Source organism: Dermacentor albipictus, chromosome 1 (genome assembly GCF_038994185.2).
Source record: "Dermacentor albipictus isolate Rhodes 1998 colony chromosome 1, USDA_Dalb.pri_finalv2, whole genome shotgun sequence".
Taxonomy (NCBI): Eukaryota; Metazoa; Arthropoda; class Arachnida; order Ixodida; family Ixodidae; genus Dermacentor; species Dermacentor albipictus.
In genome coordinates, this window is record NC_091821.1 from 437,655,696 (window position 1) to 437,676,172 (window position 20,477).

Sequence of the window (20,477 nt, forward strand, 5' to 3'; positions counted from 1 at the left end):
TCGCAATTCATTTTTCGTTTCGCCCCCTCAAAACCACTCCTCTTTTACATCGAACGCGCTTGCTTCAGCAACCTTCATGGCTTTCATGTCTCCCACGCCATGCCGCTTCTTTGCGGCTTGTGTCGCGTGATACTCCAGAACTATCGCTGTTTGGCCGCAGCTCTGAGTTCACGTTGTAAACGTTTGTAAAGCGTTTTTAAACGCTTCGTGAGCTAGCCACAGCACGAGAATAGCATAGCTCCGTTATTTCTTGCTGTCTTCCACCATGCTCCCACTGGTGAGAGCTATATGCGGGTTGATGATCCGTTTATGGTGCACAATGGCACCACTATGTCCATCGTACTGACACGCTATAAATTGGCACGGATATAAAGTATTGTTCCGACCTGCTTATCGTTTAAACGGCTTTGGCTATGTCGCGCACTTTATTGTGCTGCCTTTGATGAAGGTCAAGGAAGTGCCAGATAGAGGTAGACCTAGTGTATGCGGAATGCGCTGGCTGGTTCTGGTATGCGGAATGCGCGCTGGTTCTGGTTGCGTCGGAATGCAATAAATGCTGCTATGCTTTTATTTAAGCTCACGTTACAGTTAACAATGCCACGCTCTTTCGTTTCGATCTCTTCCCCCCTATCTTTCTGCATTGCGCCGCTTTAGCGCATCTTTACTGTCCTAAGGCCACAACGTAATATACGTCCCCACTCCCTTCTTCTCCTCCTCCTTCTCCTGCTCCTCATCCCGTTTGGTTGTGGGCCATTTATAAAGCTCGTTCACCTTACTCTATTTTGCTTTCTTGTGTTTCTGCATGCTTCAAGTGTCCGAAGCATACTGTACACTCATTCCCGCTTTTTCACACGTCACCCCCAACATGCCTCTTCGCTCATAGAAGACAACAGTGCGCCGACCGTGGACCGCAATTACGCCCTTTCCCGTATTTCCGTCGTCTCCGCACGTCCGCGCTGCCATCGCTTCATTAGGCGACACCACAGCGCCGACTTAATTCAACCACAGTGATGGGGGCTCTCCGGGGACCGATAGAAAAAGAGAAACCTCCTCGCACCCGGCTGTGTCGTCGCACGAATCCGCACCGCACTTGTGCGATTCCTCGTGCGTTCGCCCACACAGTGCACTGACAGTGGACGCACAAGTTGTGTACAGCGTATCGAAAGATGCGACCGAGCACAACAAACGAGAATTAGTCACCAACAGCGGCATTGTGTGGTCTGTTGTCAGTCGGGGATCGAATGTTATTGCTCCTAGATAACAGGGAGTGTGTGTGTGCCTTAGACGATGATGTCACACATGTGAAGGCAACGCGCGTATTTAGAAGCGCGAATCAAGAAAAGTAAATAGAGGATGATGGCTTCAATAAGTGTCGCTGCATCACCCACTGGAATAAATGGTTACCTTGCCCTCACGCAGGACTTCGAGGCTATGTTGTCTAGCCGACGTTGGCCAACGCTACTACAGTGGTTTTCCTATCCTAGTTCTCTCTCTTTCTCTCTTGTGTTTTTTTCTTTCTTTTTGAAACGCACAATTTATTCGCGTACGACCAAACTGTACCTGTTATTTACATATATTGTCAAATATAAAAACACGTATTCTCGCTTAACGAAAGTTTACGGGCTGAATGGATAGCCGTTTAGTTCTGAGCAGTGGAACCGTGAGGCCTGGTTCTACAGACGGCTTGTTTTGGGAAAGTACTGAATGCAACTGTGGAGGTGGGGCGGGCCTGCGGAAGGAGAGTTGGGAAGGGGGAAAGGGGGGTGTTCGGCCTACTGTGCAGAGCGGATGAGAAAGCGACTGCTTTTTCGCGCAACCGCAGCTTTATTTTCGCGGCTGTCCGTTTCCCTATTAGGGAGCGCGCGCTCTCGGACCTTTACTGTACGCGCGCTTCCCATCAGCGAAGGTCGTGCCCGGAATGCCGCCGACGCGAACACAATTGTCCTCCATGGCAGTACTCCTCCCCCGCCCTTAGCATCCGACTCCCCATAACAACGCAACTATCGTCGCTCCCTGAATGTCTTCTCGTTTTGTTTTCGGGTTCGAGGTCGGTGTTTATTGTTTGCTCCTAAACACCTCGGCCGAGTGAATAGTGCAAGACTCGACGACCGACCGGTGAAAAGAAGGACGGCGGCATCCTAGGGGTCGTTGTGTGCGCCCCCGCCCCTATTGTGTCTGCGTTCGGGGCACCGTTAAAACCGTGCAGCGTGGAGAGAGCTAGGTCTGTCTTCGGTCATTCAGGACTCTCTATATATAAATTTACAACGTTCCTAGCAAAGTGGTTTCCTAAGCGCAGAAACCTCGTTCGCGAGCCCTGTGGCGTCGGTAAATTGAGTCATTTTGTCCTGAAAGAAACGTATGATTTAATTATATCCGCAAACTGAAAAAGATTTTTTATTTTTTTTACTATATGACACACACTGTATAGACTCGTGTAAAAGCCGCGCTTTTCTTTTCGCACTTTTGACGAGATGTGGCTTTTACATGGGGCCAAACCTTTTGGGGAAAATGGTGCCGCCGCAACCTGCGACTTGTGCACACCCCGGATCCCCGGATGTACCATCGCATCAGAGGTCAACGTGCAGTTCTCGCCATAAAGTAGCGACACGCGGAAGCAGGCAGCGCGCGGGAAAATTCATCAGTGCACGTGCGTGGCATCGGTGCACGAACGCGATTGTTCCTACGTTTGAATTTCTTTTTTCTAAATATTGCCCTGCCAATTTCGGGGTGCCATATTTACACGGGTGCGGTCCTTAGAGGTGTCTATGAAGTATTAAGAGGAGGTAATATATGACGGTACGGGCCACCCTTTCTTACCGCGACGTTGTCTGAATTCGCGTTACTCTTTGGTATTTAGGCTACAGACACTTATCTAGAACTCTTGTAATTTGCCTTTGAAAAAATGGCTGTGGCTTAGGTAAGGTTAAGCCCAGGATGCGAAGCATACTAGCCTTTATTTTAGTTGTTGAACCACTATTTAGCCTGGTGAACTGCTGTTGCTTGGCTATATTTGGTTCGGCTAGACGAAGAAACAACTCATGCATTACTTCTTCGCCTTCAAGAGTGGAACGCGACAGCGTTCCCGTCGACCCGCCAAGGGGTGTAAGACAATGGGCTACAGGGCAGCGACTACGCGCCCCGCATTGGACGCGGTGAGCGTCGAGCAAAGCAGCGTTCGGCGCGGCAACGAAATGTGCGCCTGAGCAAGAGACGCACGCCTTAGAAACAGCGCGTTTCTAAGGCAACACCGCATTCACTAGAGGCGCTTTTGTACCGCTTTGAAGCGTTGTACTCGTGGCTCAGTGGTAGCGTCTCCGTCCCACACTCCGGAGACCCTGGTTCGATTCCCACCCAGCCCGTCTTGCAAGAGTTGAGCCAAAGCCACTTCTCCTCTGTCGTGACGTCACGGTGTCACGTGATTTCATGGTCACCGCCGCGCCTGAGGAGCTGGGTTGAGCCCTCGTAATATGCTTCGCATAAAAATCTACAGGCTGCGCGCACCCCGTAGAATACCTAAGGTCGGCCTTACATTGCACAGACGTTCTGCAAGCGATATATTGAATGTTCACTGCCGTGAGTCCACGCTTTCTGCGTGGTTATTGAACTTAGGAATTACACTTCGAAATTGTTTGCATATCCTGCAGGTTATGCGTGGTCTAGATAAAAGAGAAAGAACCATCTGCTAAAAAGAAGGGCGTGTAAGATTTTTACAATGTACATGGACTCCAATTTCACCGTCGTGAGGATATCTTGCAGCATAGCAGCTGCGAACTCGGCGCCACTGACGCCGGCTCCAGCTACCACACCGTTGCACGGTTCTGGCAGCCACAAGCGTCGTAGACTCTTGTTCGTGAAAGCGGAGTGCTGATGGCACTAAACGAAAGTAACAGCCCAAAACAGAGGACGCTAAGGAAAAAAAAATTTGGCCGCTTCAGCCAGCGCGAGAAACAAGAAGCGGGGGCCAAAGAGCGATGTTTGCTGTGCGCTGCTCGCTTCGGTCGCGCCCGGCCTCGGACGGGCGACTTCTCCTCCGCCTGCCTCGAAGAGAAGCGGCTGCCGTCGGCAGCCGCTGTACAGCGACGATTGTTCGGCGGCGAGAAACGCGCGGCGTGCGAAACGACATCTCTCTCGGTTTCGCGGGGCTCCGCGAGCTCCCGGTCGTGGCGTCAAATTAGGCCTTCCTCTCCCGAGATGCGGCAACGAGGGGCGGCAATGCGGCTGCCATCCTGCCAACTCAGCTTGTCGCAGTAACGCGAACACGCACGCACCTTTTGCCACCCCCTTTTTTCCCCTTGTCTCATTGTTTCCTCTAGATATTTCTACGGGGAAAGTAGTAGTTCCCATCATGCTTTTTTATGCGAAGCATATTACGAGGGCTCAACCCAGCTCCTCAGGCGCGGCGGTGACCATGAAATCACGTGACACCGTGACGTCACGACAGAGGAGAAGTGGCTTTGGCTCAACTCTTGCAAGACGGGCTGGGTGGGAATCGAACCAGGGTCTCCGGAGTGTGGGACGGAGACGCTACCACTGAGCCACGAGTACGATGCTTCAAAGCGGTACAAAAGCGCCTCTAGTGAATGCGGTGTTGCCTTAGAAACGAGCTGTTTCTAAGGCTCAGGCGTGCGACGCTTGCTCAGGCGCACATTTCGTTGCCGCGCCGAACGCTGCGTTGCTCGACGCTCACCGCGTCCAATGCGGGGCGCGTAGTCGCTGGCGGGTCGACGGGAACGCTGTCGCGTTCCACTCTTGAAGGCGAAGCAGGGTAACGCATGAGTTGTTTCTTCGTCTAGCCGAACCAAATATAGCCAAGGAACAGCAGTTCACCAGGCTAAACAGTGGTTCAACAACTAAAATAAAGGCTAGTATGCTTCGCATCCTGGGCTTAACCTTAGCTAAGCCACAGCCATTTTTTCTTTTGTCTCCACATCTCCCTTTCTTTTATTTCCTTTTTTCCCTGCTTTCTTTTTTCGAATCTCAGACACGACCCGTGTGCCTCACAGCTTTTCATGTATATATATATTTTTCCTTCGCACATTTATTCTCACGCTGCTGTCGGCTTCGGCCGCTTCGCCTTACGAGTAGCACCTTCAAAGCGAACCGAGGCGCATTTCTGTGCCCTTAGCCTTCTCGCACTTTCCCTTTTTTTTTTTGTCGTACAGCCTTCGAGGCTTTCTTCCGAGCCAGCGGCTTGCTGTCTTCTCTCAGTGCGTCCGCCACCCGAGTAAAAAAGGCGCGCGCATTCAAGATAAACGCCCAGCTCTGTAACGCGCCTTTTCTTCTCGCATCTCCCACACTGACTCTCTCGGTTACTCGTACACTCGACGCCTGCTCCGTTAGTCCTTTATTTTTCTTTAATTTTTTGCTTTGCCCACTTACCGTTGCCGCCAAGCGTTAAGGCCGATCCGCTTAACGCGCTTCACTCGTGAATGCGCGCGAAATGGGCGCGCAACCCCATTGGCGCCAACTCGGCCAGAAAGACGTACGCGCACGCCGGCTGCGTTATATATATATATATATATATATATATATATATATATATATATATATATATATATATATATATATATATATATATATATATATATATATATATATATATATATATCACTAGACGCGAGACTCTTTTTGACATTGATTCGCTCACTTTTTCTTCGGCCAATGTAATTTTCTTCCTCAGCAGCCTCCTCGACATGTCGTTATGAAGAGCGCCGGCAGCGCTGCAGTGAATCGAGTAAAACAGCAGTAACCGTGTTTCGTGTCGAGGCAAAGGCGGCTCTAATAGATACCATCAAACTGGCTCGTCACGTAAGACCGTCTCGGGTTGCCCCACCGGCTTTCGTAAAACAAAGTATCTTGGACGCACGGACACACCTTCGGCAGGCCCCGAATGCGCCGTAAAAAAATCATTGTAGGACTGTGTGGTTGCGAAGCGGGCTTGAAATAATATTTCCCGTGGAACATGCGCGGCGTGAATTGGAATGCGAATTCTCCACGTCCACCGTGAGTAGCGCTGGCTAGCACTCCAAGGGCACTCTAAGTAGCACTCCATAAAAAGTAACCGAGAAAGTAACCGAGAAACTAACCGATAATGTACCCGAGAAAATGAAAATAAAAGAGAGTGCAGTCATACTATAATGGTGACGGCTACTCCTTTCCGCATAATTTTCATTGTCTGTTACATTCGTGTTGTCAATAACAAACAATCGAGCCGCCTCGGTTGTTTGCCTTTTTCGTCGTCTTCGGCAGGAGCACTATTTTCTTTCTTTCTTTTCTTTTCTTTTTTTGAGGACGCACTACTACTGCATGGAGTGCGTGTACAGTGCTCATACCGCGCATTGCTGCGTTGTGAAAACAGTCCATTGTACTATAGCATCGTCACTTACCATCCACCTCTCTCTTTCCCTGTCTCTCCCCTTTCTCCGGTAAGGACCAGCAGGCCAGAGACGCGCTCTTCTGGCCTCTTCCTCCTTTTTATTTACCCCCAGAAAATGTTCTGTCTCTCTATGCCTTGAATATCACTTCTGAAGGCCACTTGGAAACCATTGATTTCCAAAAATACTGTTTGACCGCTGTCCTTTATGGCCGTGTAGGGCTGGCGTAGCCCTCTGTAATAACCAAGAGTGGCAGTCAAGCAGGGAATTTACATTCTGACTTGGTCTAAGAAACTCGCGAATTTAAATTGTTGGTTCTTCTTGCGAGGGCCCGCAGCTTTCTGAATTCAGTGTGCTTAAAAATAATATTTTGTGACTTGTTCAACGCGTTCACGTGCCTCAATTCCATTTCTGCTCAGTTTCCTTTCTGATTTGATTTACCGTTTCGAAGCAGCACTTCGGCTATGAGAGACGCCGTTGTGAAGCTTGTGTAGGGCTTCGGATTAATGGCCATTGTGAATTAGTTATCCTTCTTTCGTGCGCGTGTTCGCTAGAGTGTTATGCTGAAATTGCTTGTTAAGCGAGCACTGGCATTACATTTTTTTAGTGCTTAATTTATTGCTTTAAATGAAGACCTTCGGCCTCGAAATGCTATAAAAACATTTCTCGGGCGACATAGCGCCCCCAATAATTTACTATAAGCTTTATCTCCAAACCAGTTTCGGCTTCAATTTCAGGGTGATGTATGTGTCCGGGCGTTATGACGCAATAGGTGATCACGTGGGATTGAAGCGTCGTGACGTTACGGCACTCCCTTCCGCTCGCTCGGTCTGCAATGCTGCTACATTGAGCCACGCAAACGAGAATGGCAGCTATTCAGATGGCCTAGCGAGCCGGAGCGAGTTGTTGGGGTTCTTTGACGTTTGCCAGTATATATTTTTTTCTCTCTATCTAACGTTCTGAGGTCGAGTACATTTACTTAAACCAAAAGAATGAAAGGTCGAAATATTTAGGCCTGTATTCTTTTGAGAAAGACCTGGGGCTGAAGGGTAAACTTTTGAATCGTGAAACCGAGTTTGATTACATTTTATAGAATGATCTATCTTCAATTGACATTAGAATGTAATTTAAATTTATTCAACCTATCGCAAACAGCGAGAGAGAGAGAGCTGTTTAATGAAAAGGTCGCAAACAGAAAAAAAAGGAAACGTTATGGCCATCATATTGAGCAGTTGAGTGTATCAGCTCAAAAAAACACGATCAGTTCGAGAGTAATATATATAATAATTATTTATCGCTATATATGCTCTTGGTGGACTATAAAGATATAAAGGGAGCCACTTATTTCTTTTTAAAGTAAAAAGCCCGCCACTTTTTTTTTGTATATCTCAAGAAAAATTGAATAAAATTGAATTGAATTGCACTGAACTTGAAAACCGAGTGTGCTTTTTGACCGTCCCCATACGTCAAATATCTGATATTTTCAATTTGTTGGAAGAAATCTAGGAACACAAAGTACCTTAGCTCATTCCTGACAGCATTTAACTCTAGAAACCACCTTGAAAGCAGCTTCCGACAAATACGTTTGGAAGCGATAGTATTAACGCGACAGCGTTAAGAACCCCGTGACGCACAAGATGCGACGCTGGACGCGGGACGCCGGCGTCCCGCGTCCAGCGTCGGGCGTTGCTTCGCCGGAAAGAATTTCGAACCAAATTCTGAACCATGCATACCCAACCATTCTTCTACCACCAAAGTTGCTCATACCTTGTGTTTCAATCTTTACAAAGCTATTCCATGGAATTTTGGGAGCGGCAGCCGACAAAAAAACGTAGTGAAAAAAGAACACCGACAGCGCATATCCTTTATGTTAGCTCTTTTCAAACTGAAATATTAAATGTGCGAAACAATAACAGGAGATCGACCCACGCAGAAGGCCGCGTTCCCACCAGAAAGCTTCCCTTCGCGCATAGCGTTCGCGGCCAGCGTTTCTCGGTAAACGTTATGGTTACATAAGCTGCAGTTACCGGAAAGCATGAAAAGTAGTAAGGCTGGTCTTGGAACGTTATCGCGTTCCACTCTTAAAGACAAAGCTTAAGCGTCCTCCAAATTTTCCTAAACAAATTGCTTGCACAATAAGTACAAATCGAGAAAAATAAATTATAAGATTGCAATCTGTGTTACTTCAATGTGGACAGCGACTAATCAAAGGCCTCTACTGCATAAGTTGGGTCCGCTTCTCCAACACGACACTGCTCGGCGGCAGTCGCTTCTACTTTACTTCTCTTTTTTTCAGATTTAGAGTTGTGAAGCACCCTTGTCTATGCTCGTGAAATGCTTCCCTTAGTTGCTTGCTGGACGTGATTCTTCTTCTGCACTCCAGAATCTAGCTTCATTGAGCAAGGTGGCGGTGCCGGTAGTGGTCGTGTTGATGTTGCAGCAGGCCGGGTCAGCCTGGAATACATAGCCGGCAATTGTTCCCTATGAACGCCCTATGAGTTCAAATCTGGAGTATGCCACCAGCTCTCGATGAGTCCCGTGTCTCGCAGGAATGCAATCGGCAGTCGTTGCACTCCCTGACTCCCGCTGGCCTTCCGAGAATAACGACGTCTTAAAAGGTCCTATGCGTAAGAGCTCTCTTTGGCCAGCTGTCGACCATCGTTTTTCTTTCTGTGTCGAACTGCTGGCATAGCCGAATGGCATAACCACGTGAAATGTTGAGTGTCGCCGGTTTCACCACGGAAGGTACAGAGCGGCGAAGCGCAACGTCGAGTCTTGCAAAAACCGAGCCAGGGTCTACGCGGAATGTACGAGGAAGCGACGCTGTTGTTCAGCTCGCCGAGCACCTTCTTGTTTGTCGCATGCCCCCTCAACGAACCCTAGAACAGTCGACGCGCAAACGCTGCTGCAGTCGCCAGTGTTCTCCAGAATTCCAACTCCGATTTCGGGAGCCTTTTCCCTACTGATGCAGGGAATGATTCATTTTCATTCTGCGTCTGCATCCTCGAACATCCTGACACACCAGCTCTTATGCAGTGTCTGTACTGAAGCCTGTACCGTGGTTTCTTGGCACCGGCAGCTTCTTGTCATCAATCATGGCTTTACGCCGATTGTACTCCTTGTAATCGCCGAATGTAATTTGGTAGTAATCCTGAAATCTTAGTATGAGTGTTTGATAGCCAGTCAATTCAGGCTAGCTGTGGTTCAAAATATAACATTTTTGTTGTCTTTCCGCCAAGCGGAGTTTGAGGTTCGGTTTGCCACTCGGTCCCGGCTCGCCATGGTCGAAAATACTAATTTTTTTTTACACCTTTTCTGCGCATTATGCTGCTGCCTCGGTAGTCTCACGTGGCTAAACAAACCTCAAAGAACTATATTTCAAACGAGAGCATTCATCCTGCGTTCAATTTCTCCCGTGCTGTGGGCCGCGTTTTGACAACAGCGTTCGCGAGCGCTTTCGACGGCAAATGAGCGCCACCGTCACGTGGAAAAAGATAGTTTTCTTCTTTTCTAAAGAGCACAAAGCAACCTAACTTCGTGAGAAGTATATTTATTAGTTGAAGAATCCAAAACAACATAAATGTAAAAAGAGAAAGATGTATTTTTGGAGAAAATCGGGATTTTAGCCCCGCATCTTCCCTTAAGCCGTTAGCCTCGCATCTTCCCTTTAAGTGAACCCGTCTAGAGGCTGTGCTTGGGTCCAGGCGGCGACCGATGCACGTGTTTTACGCCGTGCTTGACGAGGTGTCGGAGGACGTGTCTCATCAACTTGTGACGCGTAGTTTCTACAACTTATGCTGCGACCATGCTAAGCCTCTGCTTCCACCGAAGTGCCGCCATGGGCCGAATGCGTGCGCTGTCATTAGATCGCCCAAGTTACGCAACGCTCTGCCTGCTACGCAGTGCTGTGCCTGGTTCCTTGGGAGAGCGAACACCTGGAAAACGCGGAGAGCGAATGCCCCCTTCCTCCTCTCCCCTTCCTTGCTACCGTGCAACAGCATAGGTGTCTTCCTAAAAAGGGACATTTACGGCGTCCACGGAGGCAGGGTTCCTACCAACATCGAACACTTTGCTAACACCACCACACCTCACTCAACTGAAGTCCGCGGGGTCACCGCGCCTGCAACTTATATAGGAACCGAAGGGTGAATACTTCGATTACCGCATCTTGGAGAAGCTTTCCTGGTATTTTTTTTTTGCCGGAATTTTTAAGCACGAACACAGGTGTTGCTCTTAGCGGGTTGACGCTGCATGCAAGAGTAGCCCAACGATGCGGATTAAGGCTATCTTATTTAATATTGTTTTTCAGAGTTTGGAACGCCTTTTTAAATGCCAGTCATTGTGAGTAAAAATAAAATATCATCGTCACAGACGCAACCAGCGATTGCAAGTCGGGACAAGCAAGAAACATCCAAAGTTCAAGATCCCGGCCCGTACAACGCCTTGCAATGTCCACGCGTACTGTTATAAGTCTGTCTGCTCTGCGCAAACTATGTAACATCCGGTTTTAACTGCGCTCGCGTAATATATCACTGTATGCTTCAGCTTCTCTCTCATGTGTTGCCTTCGAAGTTGCGTACTTAACCGCGACTGTAAAGAGTTTCATCAACCTACTCGCTGTCCAGTGCAACTTGCCGCTGCTTTTGCTCAAAGCTTATTTCTTAGTGCCTCAGCATTACGCGGGAATCCCGCTAGAATAGCGCAATCAGTGTCACCTAAATCTGCTTGTTTGACAAAGGCAAAGGTTACGACAAATCATTGAAATTATGTTCGGAGCAATCTGCGTGCTTTGCAGCCCTACTATAATATACAGAGCATGCGCGATAGATAGCTGTATGTTTACCCTTTGTCGGACACAGTTTTTGCGAACAGGTTGACTGAATAAATACACAATTAACAGATATTGTTAATTAACTTCTGAATTTGTCAATTGCAACATGTTGTTATTTTAGGAACTTAAAGACAAGCATATACGTCAACAAGTTAATATTGCATGATACTTGTAGAGAGCTTGTGTACCGATATATTGATCCTGAAAATGGACACTCAGTAAGATAATTTTGCATTCCCGGTAGGTAGTATCGACACAAATGCCCCCCCCCCCCCCCCCCAGGAAAAAAATAGTTACAGCCCTTGTGACGACCGAAAAATGCGCTCTCGTCAAACCGGACGCTCTACCCTACTAAAAACTGGCTGCAAGGACATCCCGTAGGCACCGATAAAAGTATACACTTTGCTTTGAGAAGTGACATACATGTCGACCTCCGTTACTTTATTCTTAAAGGGTTTTTTAGCGACGATTGCTTGTGATCAGCTGGCGCAGTCCTCTCTTTTTTTTCTTCTTTTTTCTATTCCGTTTTTTATTTTCTTTATTTATTTTTTATAGCGTAGTGCTAAACATGTCATATCTTAAAAATGTGACGTTTTTCTGACCCGCTGTACTATCCTTAATGATATCTCTCGGCATGTGCAAGCACAATAACTGATTACTGGGAATATGCTTTCGCGCCAGAAAATCCGCTCTTTCGGGAACAAGCCCTGGCTAGGAATCGCTACGGCAGGTTGAATGTGAAATTGAAATACGCTGAGGACCGTACGGTAGGGAGGCCCCAAAATTGCCGCGATATCTTGAAGGGTGACAAATGTATCAACGTTTGCACTATATGCCAGTCCCACGTGTGCAGCTAATTTCTATCCATTGCCAAGCGAGGACTGCATGCGCTCATAAATACTAGCACGCTGGCGCCCAGTCATGTCAGGAACTGGATACATGTGCCTCAAGAGAAGTAGCGAATTGGTCAGCACGAAATGGCAGTATGCATACTACTGACGCATGCCTCGTCCGCTCACTAGGCTGCGCGTTGCGACACTACTTCTGTGACACGGCGTTTCAACACAGGTTGCTCGTAGAGTGTTCTCCAAACGAAACACATAGGGAGCACAAGAGGGATATTTTCTGCGCGAGCCTACTGAATTGCAAACTAGATCCAGGAGCTATGAAAAGCAATTCATTTCCTCCCGTTGCAACTGGGCTGAATCCTGACATTTCTTAGGGTCGTTGCTCCTATGTTGAAGGGGGGTTACCCGAGGGGCCCGATTTTTATTAATCGTATCATGATGAAGCCAACAAACAAGTACACCAAGGACGACATAGGGGAAGTTACTTGTACTTACTAATTGAATTAAAGAAATGATAAATTAATGGCATTGCAAGTGGATGAAAAAACAATTTACCGCAGGTGGGGAACGATCCCACGTCTTCGCATTACGTGTGCGATGCTCTAACCAGTTGAGCTACCGCAGCGCCGTTTCCCCATCCACTTTCTTGGTTATTTATGTATTACTACTAGAAGTAATCTTGGGAGTGTTAGCCAGCGCCACCACTCACAGACCTTGGCGGCGGATGTGGAACATCCTTTCTGCCGCACGCGTCACTATAGTACGTTATCTTTCTGGGGGAGGGCAAATGTTTAATAAACCCGCACATGCTGCCTGAAGGCATCAATGCTGCCGGATTCGAGACCTTCGTTATGCAAGAACAAGAAGAAAAAGGTTAACCGAGGGGCCCGATTTTTACTAATCATATCATGAGAAACCAACAAACAAGGACACCAAGTACAACACAGGGGAAATTACTTGTACTTACTAACTGAATTAAAGAACTGATAAATTAATGGCAATGGGGAAGGGGCGCCGCGATAGCTCAATTGGTTAAAGCATCGCACGCGTAATGCGAAGACGTGCGATCGTTCCCCACCGGCGGCAAGTTGTTTTTTCATCCACTTTCATTGCCATTAATCTATAATTTTTAATTCAATTAGTAAGCACAAGTAATTTCCCCTACATTGCTCGTACATCGTAATATTGCTCGTATATCGTAACTTTCGAAAAACCGAAAAACCCGCCGTGGTTGCTCAGGGGTTATGGTGTTGGGCTGCTGAGCACGAGGTCGCGCGATCGAATCCCGGCCACGGCGGCCGCATTTCGATGGGGGCTAAATGCGAAAAAATCCGTGTACTTAGATTTATGGACACGTCAAAGAACGCCAGGTAGTCCAAATTTACGGAGTCCCCCACTACGGCGTGCCTCATTATGAGGTCATGGTTTTGGCACATAAAAGCCCATAATTCATACGTTCGACAAGTTTTATTTCCCCCATTTCCGGGACCAGCCTGGTTAACTTCCCTCCATTTCCTTCGTGACTTCTCTTTCTCTCTCTCTTTCCTGTTCGTTTGAAACTATCGCAGCATTCCTACGTTCAACAAAGAATTATGCATTCCGTCAGATTTTTTTCCACCCATTGTTGCTCTTGAACCTCAACGACTACGTTCCATCCTTTTATGCCCGTGTGTGCCTGCGTTTTCATACCACAGGCTGTGCCGTAAGCTCAAGTTACAAGCAGAACGCTACAGCCGCTAACCGGTGCTCAGGTCCACGAACATTTTGCTCTTCGAATGAGTGGCGCCACCACCAAGTGTCTCTCTAAGTTTTGCCCGTGATTACCGCAACCCGTCGAAGCAGCACAACTTCTCTCTTCATCATTTAGTTGTTCGGTTACTGCCACGCGCTCGTTCAAGAATGCTGCTGCTGTTCACTCAGCATCGCAAACTTTAAAACATTGCCTTTGCATTTGCCTCTTTACCATAACCCGGCGTCTCACACGAAGCAAAGTTGTAACTAAACTGAACCGTATAGAAGAGGACGGAGCTCCCCGGACGAAAGGAGCGGAAGTCTGCAAATCCCTGCAGAAATGCGACAATCGACGGCGCGCAAATTGTTTCGAACAAGTTGCCATGGTTGTACGAGTTCCGCATGCTCCGTCTTTTTTGTTTCCCCCTCCTTCAGGCATACCGAAAGCAAGGTTCGACTCTTTATTTATTTATTTAGCGTCCGTCGAACGCCGGCATCCCCGAAGCAATCCGAGTGTGCATGCGCCTGTGGGCGTCGCGTTGAATGCCCATTGATCCTCTTACTTTCTCTGAGCCCGCTATTCGGTTCAGTCTTGAGAGAAGAGCGAAAAGAGAGAGAAAGAAAAGCGAAGATCTCACCTCCGGTTCGCGTCATTGCCGTTCCCCAGAGTGCGAAAGGCGCCGCGCGGGACTTCATTCCTTTTCAGGCCGCTCGTAAATTCTTTCTGCCCTCTCCTCCTCTCCATTTCTCCTTCCACAGAAACAAAGCACGTTCCTTCTCGCAGTAAACAGCAGAGACGGAGCAGCAGCGAGCGCAAACACTCGAAATCAGCAGAGAAGCGCCGTATTTACTTCGTGTTCAGCTGCGTCAGTAAACGAGAAAGAAAGAAAGAAAGAAAGAAAGAAAGGAAGAAAGAAAGAAAGAAAGAAAGAAAGAAAGAAAGAAAGAAAGAAAGAAAGAAAGAAAGAAAGAAAGAAAGAAAGAAAGAAAGAAAGAAAGAAAGACGAAGAATTCGCGCCTGAGACGAGCATCGTCTTGTATGACGGTCCAAGGGAAGGGAACAAGGAATGCGAATAACGAAAGCAAACGGACGCCCGAGAAGGGAGTGCGACAGGACAGTAGTTCCCTTGTCCTGTTTGCTCTTGCGTTATCCTCTCTCTGTCTGTCCCGAACGCGTGCGCGCCTGCTCGATCCGACCCTCCTTATTCGCCTCGGTCGACGCTATAGCGCGCGCGCCGAATTTTTAGCTTAAATTGCCTGAGCAAGCAACGAGATGTCATGGCGTTGCTTTTACATGCGGGATATATATACTGTCGGCAAAGATGCCGGCGAGTCCTCAGGCGTGTGAGGCCGCGTTGGCGCAAAATACGTAAGCGAGCAAAATAAAGCTCGGTGACAAACACCGCGCCTCCTCGCGCCGCGCGGAATGAGCTCTCGGTCTCTTCGCCCAATCGCGCATTTCATGGCACTTGCGAAATTCCCGCCCGGCACAGCCTGTTTGTGTTTCTTATATTGAGCGGCTGTCTCCAGTGCTGCCGTGAAATGTCTACGCCCATGGCGCACTTTAAGTTTGCTTTTGCCTTGCTTGTTTCGTCCGTTGGTCATTCGGATTTCGTTTGGTTTAGCTTAGTTTCGGTGACCCATGCGAAGTCAGGGGCCGTATTCTGTAGCGGTTCCTTTGGGAACCGGTTCCTTTCGGCTGTTGCCATTGGTCGGCGCTTCGATGTCGTCATCCCTGGTGGGCGGGACGACAAATTTTGATGACGTCACACAGGTTGCCAATCTTCTGGAAAGGAACCGGTTCCCTGCTAGGAGCGGAACCGCGGAGAAGTGGTTCGTTTGAGAGTCGCGCGCGGAGGCGAGCATGATGTCGAGGGTTGCTAGGGCAACCGCGGCTGCCGGCTAATCTCGCGCCAGCTGACGAGCCGGCACCTAGACGAGACGAGACAGAGACGGCAATGGCGGCTCCCTTGGTTGTGCTGCTGGCGAGTGCCGAAAGACAACGACGCGACGAGAGGCAACGACGCGACGCGTTCGGCATGGCCGAAGAAGAGTTTCGAAGGCATTTTAGTCTCTCCAAAGACATAGTGCGACGTCTTTGCGATGAGCTGGAAGGACATCTCGGACCTCAAAGATTGCGTGGTGTCGACACTACGATGAAAGTGCTGTGCGCGCTGCGGTTTTTTGCCACCGGGAGCTTTCAACAGTGCGTCGGGAATGAAGAAGCGATTGCACTGTCGTAGCCTTCGGTCAGCCGGATCATTACAGCTGTCGCCAAGGCCATTACGGTTGCGGGCAAGGAAAAAGGATGGGTTAGATTCCCATCCACGGCGCAACAGAAAGCCGCCGTCAAGGAAGGCTTTCTTAGCCAGGAGTTCTAGGATGTGTGGACGGGAGTCTGATAGCCATCGTTCGCCCTAAGAAGCTCGGCCCCGGCGAAACGGAATCGTACTGGAGCCGTAAAGGGTATTACACCCTCAACTGCATGGTCGTGAGTATTGTTCATTGACAAATATTTTCGATATGTGTTTGCGCGAGTGCACGTTGTAAAAAACTTCGTTTCGTTATTTTTCATCAATTGCCGGCAATACTTGCGTTCCTATTAGAGAAAGTAGCGTTTGTGTTGTATGTGTAATGACGACTTTGATCTTTGCATAGAACACGGCCGCACTTTTTCAGTGCTCTCCAATCACAGTTGAATAGCCTTTTCGATGCTACAATGTAAACTCATTACGCGCGACTTAAACCGGAATAGACGCCGTAGCAGTGAAGGGAGTCTTCGTCTGCGAGCGATCCTAACAGAAGACGAGCCCTTGTGATTCTTATTCGACGTAAAACTAAAGCATTGTGGCCAACAGACTGTAAACGCGAAAAGGAGCATCCCATCAATGAAAATGGTGTGAGGGAGAATGAGAATGTGTGGACACCCATTTGCTCTAGCTGTCAATACGGCACATGCTGTTTCCGCGTTCTTTCGCTTGTAATAGGCACTTTGTCTGAAAAAAAAAAAACATAGGTTCACTCTTTAGCAGAATCTTATACAATATGGACGGAAGAAACCAAAAGAATTATTTTGCGCATTGTGTTGTTACCGCACGCCATACATGAGCATGTGAACACATGCCAACATTGCATTTGTAGGTTAAGATGACACTGTTATCATGCTGATCATTAGTTCAACTGCCTATTGCGTATATTGATATCTCCTTTTCTGTAATTGTGTTCACTGACTGAACAGTAACTGTTTGGCAAGTAGTGTTGTAAGCAAAAGGTTGTGCCACATATTTGTTGCAGTGGCACTGACACCTTCTCTTTGCTTTCCCTTATGAGGTGTGCGACGCGAAGCTGAATATCCTGGAAATTGACCCACGGTTTCCGGGATCGTGCCACGATTCATTCGTCTGGAGGCATTCTACATTTCGCCGCCGCCTCACTCGTGGCCTGTTACTTCATGGAGAAGTCTTGCTTGGTAAGTGCACCTTAAGTAGCAGTGCTTCTTCCACATGTAAAACATACACAGTCAAATAGTTTTGCATCCTAGCAAACTTTAAGAAAGCGTGATTTGCTAGAAATGTGTTGTGAATGCAGCGGTACCTAATGAACCTGCAGCGACTATCGAGAGAAACAAGTCTCTCTTAAAAGGCAGATATTTGTACCAGCATGTATACAACAGCTGACATGTTATGCTGTTTATTTATTAATTTCAATACACTGAATGCCAAGTGGAGCGCTACAGGCAGGGGTGGAATTCTACAGAACACGTCGAAATGGCAGTTTACAAGTATGGTGGAAAAGGGTTGGTGACAATGGACTCGGGGACCTGGTCCCTGTCCTTGGAACAAAGGAATAAGCGTGTGCGTGAAACTTTCGGCATCGACGTTAGTGATCGGTGTAGTATATATTGTAGAATGGTGCAAGTTGCGCTATTTTGCTTTGTGTCGCAATGTGTGTGATTTTTTTAGTTGCAGCGACATGTGGTGCTGGAGTGATTAGAAAGGATCAAACGGGTAGCTCGATTTTGGGTACCTTCATGAGAAGAGGTACGAAAGGTAGAGCAAGGATCCCAGATACTGGCAGCATATTCGAGAGTAGACCTTAGAAGTGTTTCATAAAATAAGACTTCTGAAGTTTTAGTAATAAGTTTTAGTGGAAGATGTACATTTAGGGAGGGGCAAATGGGATGAACGGAGCAGAAAACCACGAGTATGAAATAAATATTACATGTCCAACTTAACCTGAGATAGAGATTTGCAGCCAAGACAACAGGTGAAATAGGGCTTTTCTTTAAAATGAGTTGAACTTTCTTTACAACTTTCCGGGAAGGTCAATGTTTGATAGATATTGCAACAATAAATCCAAGACCCGCTCCTGTTGTAAAAGGGCCCTGGCGTAGACTGTGTTCTTGCATTGCGCCTTAATGTATCCATTTCGTTCACTAACATGCAACACTTTACAGGGGACTCTGGGTACCGGCTAGCGCCATGGATCATGACTCCTGTGCCTGGTCACCCAAATCGCCTCACGGCAGAGGGGCGCTATAATGAGGCACACGCATCAATGCGAAATGCCGTTGAGCGGTACATAGGAGTCGTCAAGAGCCGCTTCCGATGCCTGCAGATGTATCGGGTGCTCCACTACTCGCCTCAGAAAGCAGCCACTATTGTTGCAGCTTGTGCAGCACTGCATAACCTCTGCCTTGCAGCAGGCGTGCCTCTGCCAGACGACCCAGATGATGACGGTGCACATGACGACAGCGCACAGCGGCCAGCCCAGGCACAAGTGCCGCTTCAAGTACAGGTGCCACCGCAGGCGCACCCTGTACAGCCTTCTCGAGCTTTGTTTCAATGAGGCCGTGCGGTGCGCGAATCCATAGTTGGTGTGTTTCGGCTGCCCAGAAATTTGCGCATTGCCTACCTGCAAAGTGTGCGCCGGCGCATTCGCTGGCAAATGAGGCGGAGACATGTGCTGGTGGAACATGTTTTATTTTTCTTTTCATGAAGTAAATAGGCCGTGCACTTCAACATAACACATTGCGTGTGCTCACATGTGGCTAATCGTAGTATGCTGCATACTGCGGTAGTGAAAAGCACATGATTTGTCTATGTTGAGCATGACAGATACACATGCAGTGACAAATAGCCATGTGCCATTATGTTACTCCTTTGCTTTGTTCACTGTGCTTTTAAATATTGTCTTGCCAGGGAATTTTCTTAAAATAAAGGTTATTTCCAAGGTGAATGGCAACCAATCTTGCATAGTTGAATATTGCTTTGCGATGCCTATTTTACTGTGCAGTATGCATTGTTCCAAAGCTGAAGGTGTCTGTTCATGTGTGACACACAAGCACAGCACAAGTTGCACAGCAACTGAAATGTCGTTCAAAGCAATCTGTATAGCACATATTGAAACGTATAGCAACAAACGAGACATGCCAAGCACTTTTTGGAGCAGGATTTCTTTACATAGCAGACACTCATGCTTACTACTGCTTTGTTTAAACTCAAGAGTTGCTTCAACATTGCATTTCTTGCACGCATGATTTCACATAATGCTCGTAATTGCTGCTTAACAAGGTGCAACTACGCTATAACACAATATAAACAAAATCATGACAATGAAACATTATTTTATTCACTGGGTACCTGCTTCGCCATTCAGGCATTACAGCAGGGAGGGTACAACTCATATAAATGAACACTCAAAATTACATTCATAAAGCATGGAAGAAATCATCATTTGAACAAATACAGACAGTGTCAGGTGGTAGAGTATTTCAATCTCTTATAGTACGAACATAGAAAGAGTAGCGGAAAGCGTCGCTTTTAACCTTCTATTGCATGACGTCCCATATTTGGCACATACCAGTTACCATTATTTTTCGCTTGTGTGAGATTCCCAGTTGAGAATGTGATACCATCAGAGTAAATCTCATAGTTATGCGCACTTATTATGAGCAAGTGCTGCCATCTCTTGAGCGATACGCAAAACAGAGGTGAAGTAAATTTTGGGATGCAACGTGAAACTTGGAGGGGGGCAAACACGAGCAATTGTTTTTTTTTCTCTGAAAAATTTCGACCGCAGAAGCATAGAAAAATTATTTTGGCATATTTTTTGGTCCCGTCAATTCAAGGCAGTTACTAGTTTTCTCAATTTTGCCTGCAACTACAGCAGAGAAACCGAAATCGGTGTGTGCCATATTGGCACAGTATGAACTTGAAATACAAAATATGGTAACGTGCTACCATCTGTTCAATAGCCCGAAGTTGCAGGTCACTCTATCACAAGATGGAATTTTGACGATCGGTACGGTAAGGGCGAATTGTCTACCAAACAGCCGCCTGAAAAGCGAAAAGGAACTGAAATGTAAAGGACGTGGTGCTTCAGAGGCACTCACAAACGCGATACATGACGTGGAGTTATCGTGTGTGCGTTGATACGATAACCGCGCAGTGACATTTCTGCCGAGCTTTGTTGGGAGAGATCCAGTCCAAAAGACTAAGCGCTGGTTTACCTCCGCCAAGGTGTTTCGCGAAATTGATTGCCCCAGCGTAGTAAAGGTCCATAACAGGCACATGGGTGGTGTTGACCTGCTGCACTCACTGTTTGGACTTTACTGCATACATATCAGAGGTCGAAGAAATGGCACTTTCGAATTTTTACGCCTATGCTAGACTTATCGGTAGTAACAGCATG

The 20,477-nt window shown here is 47.5% G+C and overlaps 1 protein-coding gene and 1 long non-coding RNA gene across 6 annotated transcripts in view; both read left to right on the plus strand.

Annotated features, from left to right (window-relative positions):
• The window catches only part of CASK (peripheral plasma membrane protein CASK), an 815,631-nt gene that overhangs the window by 595,411 nt on the left and 199,743 nt on the right, over positions 1-20,477 (plus strand). The window lies entirely within an intron of this gene.
• LOC135907853 (uncharacterized) lies at positions 16,153-20,169 on the plus strand. Its single transcript, XR_010566138.2, has 3 exons — positions 16,153-16,275; positions 17,115-17,253; positions 18,241-20,169. It is a non-coding gene; the product is annotated as an uncharacterized lncRNA (long non-coding RNA).